This window comes from Pelobates fuscus, chromosome 4 (assembly GCF_036172605.1).
Source record: "Pelobates fuscus isolate aPelFus1 chromosome 4, aPelFus1.pri, whole genome shotgun sequence".
Taxonomy (NCBI): Eukaryota; Metazoa; Chordata; class Amphibia; order Anura; family Pelobatidae; genus Pelobates; species Pelobates fuscus.
Genome location: NC_086320.1, coordinates 289,309,357 through 289,319,356, shown reverse-complemented (window position 1 = coordinate 289,319,356; position 10,000 = coordinate 289,309,357). Strand labels below are relative to the sequence as shown.

Here is a 10,000-nt window from a genome sequence, read left to right as displayed (position 1 = left end):
ACTACTGATTAATGAACACAGGTCTATAAGAGGATAACCATTCAGAGCTGTTACACCACTAGCAAGGACGAATTATAAAAAATATGAAAGTACGTAGGATAAAGAACAGTGGAGCATTTAATATGGCACTATGGTGCTATTGAGGGGTTTTTAAGACCTAGAAGTAGGTGAGCAAGTTTGGGCTGTTTTTTTTTTTTTTTAATTCAGGAAGCACTAAGAACTATGGTTTCTGGTCTTTCTGAACTTGTTGGGGCTTACACGACTGGGCAGCAGCTTCTTTTTCTTATCAAACTCCTTCATTATTAAACTCTCTTCAGCGATATGCTGGGATAGTAGCCATAGATGGAGAGACATCCTTTCTATGTAATCTCAGGCTCTCATCCGAGACATAATTTAAGGGTTACTCCAAGCACCATGATCACTGCATTGACTTGAAGCGGTTATTATGCCTATTGTAGTTACTCACAGCACATGCAGCATTTTACCACTTTGCTGTCAGAGGTGTAACTCCACCTTCTGCAGCATCATTGGGGCGTCACTAGCCAGTCTGGAACAAGAGTTCCAGGTGGCTAATGTTAATTCTGTGCAAACGTGTTATCTGTTACCAGCTGGATCTAGACAGCAAATACCCTTGTCCTGTCCTCCCTGATCTCTATACTCCAGCAGCGACGGGAAGATAGCCGAAGGAGAATTTGTCCCTTTAATGAAAGAACGACCGAAGTGATGACAGCAGCTACTGGGCAGAGTTGTTAGTCCTATGAATTTCAGGCAGATCAGGATAAACCTGTAAATCACTTAATATTAGATTAATCTCATTACTAACAAATGTAAGATATAGGGCTCAATTTAAAATTGTACTTCTCGCTTGCAAATCTGTCAATTACACTGCTCCTGTCTACCTATCCTCACTAATACACAATTATGTCACATCCAGGCCTCTACTCTCTGCCAAAGACCTGTGTCTATCCTAAGTTCATACTTCTGCACATCTGGCTCTCAGCTCGACTTTCACCCAGTCTTGATCACTTAAAAAAAATCTGTGAAAACCCACTTCTTCAAAAAGACATGTCAATTAAACCACTGACAGATTTTCCTCCCCACACCTCACTAACCTTCCTTATCTCCTGCAACTGCGTCATCTAATAAACTAAGCCTTCATTGTAAACTAATAGCCACCTACTTTCCATTACACTAAACACATCTTACCCTTACTTTTCATGCCATTTTACCCCGCTCCCATTAGAACGTAGGCTTGTTTGAGCAGGGCCCTCAGCACCTTCTGTTTTTGTACGTCTAAAATGTCTTGTTGCAACTACTTATTTGTTAGTCAACCTATTGTACAATTGTTCAGTAACAGGCCAATAAATAACAAAATATAAAAACAAATAACCCTTTAAAAAAAAAAAAAAAGAAAGTACTGCATTCCTAAATGAATATATATATATATATTCTTGCATCGAACAGGTGGTGGATCAAGAACGTGGACAAATTGGCTTCATTGCTTTCAATGATGGAAAATGATGCCGAGGCATATTGATACATGGAAATAGATAGAGAAAATGTGTCTTTATCTTGCTGATTTGCAAGATGTTATTTACACCAAACACAATCTGCTACAACTGAGACCATCAACATTAGTGATGAGAAGCCCCTACTTTGCTTGACATGCGCACAGTCGATTATTCGGCAGGTGCGCTGTTTACCCCAAACCCCCCAATAACTTACAGACACCGTATTTCTGTTGGAATAAAAAAGTCCACAGCTTTATTTATTATTATAAACAAGATAACAAATTGGGGTCATTGCCACAAAAGTAAATATACCTCCACCCCCCACCGTACATAAATTACCCCCGGCAATGACCCCGCCAATAACAATAAATAACATTATAAATAACCAATTAACACATAACATATGGCCTACCAAAGAGGCCCCATATCCATAACTTTTTAAACTGTAGGGGTGTACCGAGACCCCCCTACACCACCTGGTTCGGAGCCACCGATGAGCTCGAACCCACAAACCATTTCACACTCCAGTTTAATCCAGCCTAACCAATTTATACTCCTCCTACCTTCCAATTACCCAAGCCCTATCCCGCCGCTGTGACCAAACGGGAACTCCAAATAAATAGGGAGGGTGGGAGGGACAATTACCAGGTAAGTGTCAGTTTAGTTAAAATGTCCCTTGGACATAAAATGGCCGCTTAATATACTCCTATAGTCCAACCCCCATTTACCACTAACCACACCCCTTTAACTGGTTACTCCCCTGCCTACTCCTGGCTCTGTCAAGGCCCACTCCCCTGACTGCGCTGTTCCATGGGCTACATGACATGCGCACAGTCGATTATTCGGCAGGTGCGCTGTTTACCCCAAACCCCCCAATAACTTACAGACACCGTATTTCTGTTGGAATAAAAAAGTCCACAGCTTTATTTATTATTATAAACAAGATAACAAATTGGGGTCATTGCCACAAAAGTAAATATACCTCCACCCCCCACCGTACATAAATTACCCCCGGCAATGACCCCGCCAATAACAATAAATAACATTATAAATAACCAATTAACACATAACATATGGCCTACCAAAGAGGCCCCATATCCATAACTTTTTAAACTGTAGGGGTGTACCGAGACCCCCCTACACCACCTGGTTCGGAGCCACCGATGAGCTCGAACCCACAAACCATTTCACACTCCAGTTTAATCCAGCCTAACCAATTTATACTCCTCCTACCTTCCAATTACCCAAGCCCTATCCCGCCATAGCAAGAGACTTGACCCCTTAATGTCTCGAGCGACCCCCACCACACATAAATAGGGCTTTGGAAATACCCTCCTGGAATCCTAAGTTTAGTAGATCACACCCCACATCAGACAAGTGCACACCATCCCTCCTAAAATAACCGGGCAACCCGCCCTCCAATTCCAAGTGCCTCACTGGGACCCCCCCTAGTCTCCTAATATAGACAGACATGGCCTTATTTACTTTACCACGGCAACGTGCCACAGCCGCCGGGTCCCTGGCATGCCTCCAGTTCAACCGCGGCACCATTTCAGACCAAACTATCGTAACTCCAGGGACCAGAGCCCTCACCCTGTCCAGGTCCCTCTTCATTCTCCTGACCAACACCTTCTGGGGGACCAAACCTAAGTCATTGCCCCCACCGTGAATCAACAATATATCCGGGGCAAACCCCTTGGACAACATCCCAAAAATTTCACCACTTATACTCTGCCAGCTGAAACCCCTAAAACCAAACCACCGTAGGTCCACTGTGTCCAGAAGAAAACCCAGTTGTGTGCCTTGTCTCCGAACTGCGGCCCTCTTCTCCGCCCAGTAGACAAACGAGTGACCCACCAGCCAAGCGACCAAGCCTGAAAGGAAACAAATTCAGTTAACCGGCAGAGCACCCTTTTCCCACATCCACAACATTCCATTCACACCAACCTTTCCGGCCTTACATATGCACGGAACCTGATGGATTCCCATCTCCCAATCTGCTTTATCCGCTCCTCCCCCAGCCCAAGCCGCGCCGCCTCAGTCGCAGCCCCGATACGGAAGGAGTGCGTACCAAATTGTCCGGGCTGCAAGCCCAAACTCGTCAACCCCATGCGGAAGACTCGCAAGAACTGAAAGCGCGACAGCGCCTTCCCATCCTCATGAATCAGGAAGCAACCACCAACCTGCGGGCGAACCCGTAAAAACACGTCCCCACACGCAACCGGGCACACCGGTGACCCTGGAAGTGAGGACAGGACAACATTCTTACCTTTTCCGAAGACGTCCGTCTTCGAGCGCCGGAGCCAAATCACAACCTTGTCCTGTTCTATAGCCACATCCTCATACTGGAGGCCCGATGCCCCCGACCTATTGGCGCTCACCAATTCGCCAATACGAAAAGCCCCAAAGAAAGCCCACACGAAAGCCACAGAGAACAAAGTTACTTCAAATGCCGAACTACACAATTCGTTCAACAACCCCACCAACCCTTGAAGGGTGGCAAAGGACACAGGCCTCCTCGTATCCACAGACCTCCTGCCCTTCTTGAAACCCTTCAAAGTTTGCTTTACCAAGAAATGTTTGGTCAGGTCTTCCCACCCGTTAAACTTGAACAGGAAGGCTAACGCAGACATGTAGCGTTCCACCCTAGAAGGGGATGACCCACCTGCCACCAACCTGCAAAGAAGCCACAACAGTGTGTCCAACCTGCCCGCTGCAGAATCGCCTGCTCCCGCCTGGGACAACATTTCCTCCCATTCACACCAAACCTTAGTATAAGCGGTCCAAGTCCCCGGCGCCAGTGAGTTCCTTATGTATCGCCCAAGCACAACGTCCCGAGCCGCCACATCTCCTCCGGGCATGCTTGCCCTGTTGCTTGTGCGTCCGGCGCTGCTTCCCGGAACCGCACCCACTGTGAACGAGACAGAGCGTCAGCGACCACATTCAGCAGGCCCGGCACGTGCCGCGCCCGGAAGACAATGTTCCAAGACATACACAATAGCACTAGCTGCCGTAACAACCTAACCACTGGCAGGGACGAAGCCGATAGACTGTTAATTACCTGTACCACTGCCATATTATCAGAGTGAAAGATAACTTTCTTGTCCCTGAGCTCCTCGCCCCATAGTGACACCGCTACTACAACTGGAAAAAGCTCCAAAAAGGCGAGGTTCCGAATCAAGGGGCTCTCGGACCAAGCCTCAGGCCAAACCTCGGCACACCACTTGCCCCCAAGGTAAGCCCCAAAGCCAATGCTCCCCGAGGCGTCCGTAAACAGCCCGGCTTCACCAGATGCCTTCATCACATCCCTGAAAAACACCCGTCCGTTAAACTCAGTGAGGAAGCGGTCCCATATGTCCAAGTCCTCTCTCATACCTACCGACACCCTGATGTAATGACCCGGCAGACGGACCCCACAGGTGGCCCTAGCCAGCAATCTACAAAAAACTCTTCCCATAGGGATCACCTTACAAGCGAAATTAAGGCTGCCGAGCAAGGACTGCAGTCCCCGCAGCGTAACTTTCCTCGCGCCCTTTATCGCGTGCACCTGCTGGCGGAGCGCCCTCAACTTCTCTTCCGGCAGCCTACATTCCCCCACGACCGAGTCGATTTCCAGCCCTAAAAAAAACTCAGACACTCGGTCGGGCCCACTGTCTTGTCCTCGGCCAGAGGAATCCCAAACTGTTGGGCTAACCTCTGGAACACCCGCAGTATTTGGGCACATCTGTCGGACCCAGCCGGGCCCACACACAGAAAGTCGTCCAGGTAATGGACCACCGTACCCCCGCCCGATTCCCTGCGCACTACCCACTCCAGGAACGTGCTAAACTTTTCAAAATACGCACACGAGATGGAGCAACCCATGGGTAGGCACAGGTCCACGAAAAACTTACCCTCAAAAAGGCACCCTAACAAATGGTGACAGTCTGGGTGGATAGGAAGGAGCCGGAATGCTGCCTCCACATCCACCTTCGCCATCAAAGCCCCTCGCCCTGCTCTCCGAACCAACTCGACAGCATGGTCGAATGATGCATACGATACGGAGCACAGGGCCTCATCGATATCGTCATTTACCGACGCCCCTTTCGGGAATGATAAATGATGAATCAACCTAAACTTACCCGCCTCCTTCTTGGGGACTACCCCCAGCGGGGATACCCTCAAGTCAGGCAGCGGCGGAGCCTCGAACGGCCCAGCCATCCTACCCAGTTGCACCTCCTTCAGCAACTTGTCCCTCACAACTCCCGGGTGTTCACCCACCGACTTGAGATTACTGCATAACCTCCCCACATCCCTACTCTGAAACGGTATTGAAAAACCCTCCGTAAAGCCGTGCCATAAGAATTCAGCGTCCTGACGGTTACCGTACTGTTTTAGCCACGGCAGCATCTCGCCTACTTTCACCGGGGTTGCCCCCCGCGGCAGCGGAGGGGGCCGACGCTCCAACAGCTCCCGCTCCTGTTGCAGACTTACCTCGCTTAAAACACCGGCTGGCTCCGTGTGCACCCCCACAACCTGAGCACTCGTGCTTAAACCGGCACGACGCACCCCACTTACATTGGCCCTCGTTAAAGAGCCAACAGAAGCCTTTCTTTTGTCCGGCCGATGCAGGTCCCCCAGGGGCCGCACCGGCCGTCCCTTGAAAGGGCGCAGCCTTTTGCGCCATCATGAGCCGCATCCAGAGGGGAAGGTCCATTTGATCCCACCGCATGCTGGGATTCGCCGCTAACCTCTGGCGAAACTGCTCGTCGTACCGCCACCAGGCGACCCCGCCATAGGTCCGGTACGCTTCCCCAATCCCATCTAGGTAGCAAAACAATTGGGAGCATTTATCTGGCGACTTTTCCCCTATCACGCTGGCCAGGATACAGAAGGCCCGCAGCCAGTTCCCAAACGTTTTAGGAATCTTCCGATACCTACGCTTTTTCTCCTCCTCCTCTTTCTTTGCGTCCTTCTTGTCCTCCTCCTTCATGTCTAAGAACTCCTCCAGCGGGAGCAAGGAAAAAACCTCCACAAACTCACCCTTCCAAATTTTTTCCTTGATGTCCATTTTCAGATGACAACCTAATGGGCCCGAAAAAGACACGTGCACGTTTTGCCGCGCAGCATCGGTAATTTCGCCCCCAATACCTACCTTGTCCCCCGACTCCTTACTAGTTTCAGACCCCGATAACCCCACTTCGCTATCCAGCGTTGGGCCCACGGCCCTACCTTGTAACCCCTGGCCTTTCTCACACGTCCACACTCTCCCAAACTGAGGTGAAGCCATTTCCCCACCCGCCCATGAATCTAAGAAAGATTTTAAGCAATTCAATAGTGTTCCTGCGTGTGGTGTAACAGTTGACTCACCGCCTGAGCCCGAAGCCGCAGAAGGCTGTGGGTTCGTTTCCCTTCCGTCCGCCATGCTTGGCTCCGGAGCATCCAATTGGCGCCGACTCCCGTCCGCCTGGCCCTGCCTCAGGACCGCGGGTGTAGTGCTGCGAGACCTGCAAGGAGAACGACACCTGGGTAGTGTGTCCACATGATCACATACCCGCCCAACATCCTTATGTTCATGCCTGTAGTTCCGCCCCATATCCCGACTCCCTGCCTGGCCCTCCCGGCCGTAAGCACTGCGCCGCTGACCTGGCGAGCTCCTGCCTGAGGACCCAGACGCACTGCGCCGTTGCCTCCACCTCCGGTCCCTTGAGGCCGATCTCCTTCTGCTTAACCTGCTTGCAGACCTGCTCCTCTCTCTACCCCTCCACCCGTCAGCCTGCCTCCTGTCATGCCTGGCACTGACGCCGTGCTGCTCCCTGCTGCGATGCGGCCTAGGGCTCCGCGAGAGACCCCTCGGTCCCCGGGAGCCGCCCCTGCGGCCCTCCCGCTCTCTCCCAGCCCGTCCTGTCTCCATGCCCTGAGCTGAGTCCTGGGAGCTATCCCGACCTGCTGAACCTGGCCCCTTTTGGGCCGCCTTGCGAACTGGGGATTCCGCCTGTCTATCCTGGCGTTTTCTGTCTGCTAAAGCCGCGGGCCCTGCTGGCCCCAATGTACCTGGCTGAGCGGACCCGCCGTCTGTGTCCCTTGTGCTGAACCTGGCCCCACTAGAGGCCGCCCCCAATGTGTCCCGTTGCCCAGGGGTTCCCCCTGCCATCAGGGGGACCGCCTGGTCACTAGAGGCCTCCGCTCTGCCCCCCGCCCGCTGCCCAGCCCCAGCGCCATTCCCTGACTCACCGGGCCGCAACCGCTCACTGCTTCCACCATCCGATCTGCTCTGGGTCCTGGCTCCAGCCGCAACCGTCCCGCCTGCCGCCTCCCGGCGGGGCGCACACCGCGTGGTAGGCCTCGGCCTAGCTGCTGCCCGCGCCCGGCCAGCACCGCGTCGGACCGACGATGCCGGCCGCGGTACATCCACTCCGCTGGGGCCCGCTACCTCATCCAGGGCCCCAACAGACTCCGCTGACGGGCTCCTCCGTCTGCCGACTTCAGGCTCCATGCCCGGGCTCAGCCGCTGGGGCGGTCTCGCCCTCCTCATGGAACGCCGTGCAGCCGCCGCAGGGGTTGTAGGGGGGGGACCCTGAGCCCCCAGTTGCTCGTGAAGCCAGGCCAATCCTCTATCCCGCACAGCAGCTCTCACTCCCTCCAGGATTTCTTCCATTGATGCCATGATCTGCAAGACAAAAGAAAAAACCAACACAGACCTGCCAAAAACAATTACCAGGTAAGTGTCAGTTTAGTTAAAATGTCCCTTGGACATAAAATGGCCGCTTAATATACTCCTATAGTCCAACCCCCATTTACCACTAACCACACCCCTTTAACTGGTTACTCCCCTGCCTACTCCTGGCTCTGTCAAGGCCCACTCCCCTGACTGCGCTGTTCCATGGGCTACAGTTATATTGTATTGCAATACTGTTACTGTTATACAGATATATCTCATGTGCTATTATTAGTGTTTGAGAGATAAATGTCTTGAACGCAAAATAAACCCAACTATTGTTCCTTTATTTCTGAACACTGAACCTACATTAATGTTGTGAGGAATACTGTAAACTGAAATAATGCTAAACTTAAAAGTCTTCTTAAAAAGATTAACATTCAGGATTGCCGCTTTAAAAACCTCACATCTAAACAAAAAATATATGAAGGTAAACTATAGGCAACCAGATAATTTCCTCTCAATGAAGAGGTCTGAGTGCAATGTCCCTGTAGTTTTCACCCTGCACTGTAAGGCACTGCCATTCAGCAGAGCATCAATAGCTACATTGCAGAGTTTAAATGCCTCTAATAGCGGTCACTCAGACAGCAGCCACAAGAGGTGCTCCTGACAAAATAGCAGAGATAACAGTGCATACGCACCAGGTGCCCAATGGCTCCCTATAGGAAAGCATTGGATTGGTTGAAATCACAGTGAAGGAGAAGGACGGCAGCATGGAGACCAATGCTACGAGGTAGAAATGTTAAGAAATACTGCATTTTATCACCTCACATGAGGGATGATGAGGATCTAAAGATTTGTATACCTAATGCTGTAGGGTTCCTTAAACCACACTTGAGCAACTTTTACTAAATACAGCATTCGATTCGGCTTTGTATTTGAGTCTCATGGTGTTTACAACAATCTCATTGTCTACATTGTATTCTACTCTATGTTGATGTTTAAGACATTCCCACTGGGTGGTTTTCCTGTTATAAAGTCATAAAGTCATTCAGGAATTCTTTAATTGAAAACTAATAAACAAATCATATGCTATAGTTTATGTATGGGCATTACGGAATATCATGATTTAATTTATATATATATATACATTCAAATAGTGTGGCTGCACTCACGGAAGTTTCCTTTAAAATTTAACTTTAACTTTATTAGGTTTCCATAAAAAATCGAATCCTGATGAAAGTCCACATGCTGGACTGAAACGTCGATATTTTTTATGGAAACCTAATAAAAGTAAAATTTTAAAGGAAACTTCCGTGAGTGCAGCCACACTATTTGAATGTATGATGCTTTGGCCCAGGTAATGCACCCGGTTTTTGCAAACAGTGATAGCTTGTGTGCAAGGTACAGTATATATATATATATATATATATATATATATATATATATATATATAAAAAGACTAATGAAGGGTTGCACTCAGAGGTGTGCCAAAAAACAAGATGGTGTTTAATAAATCATCAAAAACGTTATGTGTCTGATCTGCGTTTCGGCCCATTGAGTACTTTCTCAAGATATATATCACTAGGAAATTTAAATATGAATATATGAATAGTAAAGGAACGCTCCAAATGTGCTTCAGTGGTTACGATGCTTAGAGTGCTCTTTTATTCATAACTTTCGTACACGTAAGGGCTGGCAAAAACAGCTCCCCTCACCAAAGCATTTGAGAATAAATACAGGTTAAGATTTTATTTTAACATGTGCCTTTACTTTTGGTGTGATCCAGGTGTCTTCTGACCTTCCGTTAAAATGCATACGCTGCAACACCCCAATACTTCTACACTCCTTT

At 49.5% G+C, this 10,000-nt stretch overlaps 1 protein-coding gene across 4 annotated transcripts in view; it reads right to left on the bottom strand.

The window, feature by feature from the left end:
• RARB (retinoic acid receptor beta) overlaps positions 1–10,000 on the bottom strand; it is an 895,445-nt gene that overhangs the window by 98,763 nt on the left and 786,682 nt on the right. The window lies entirely within an intron of this gene.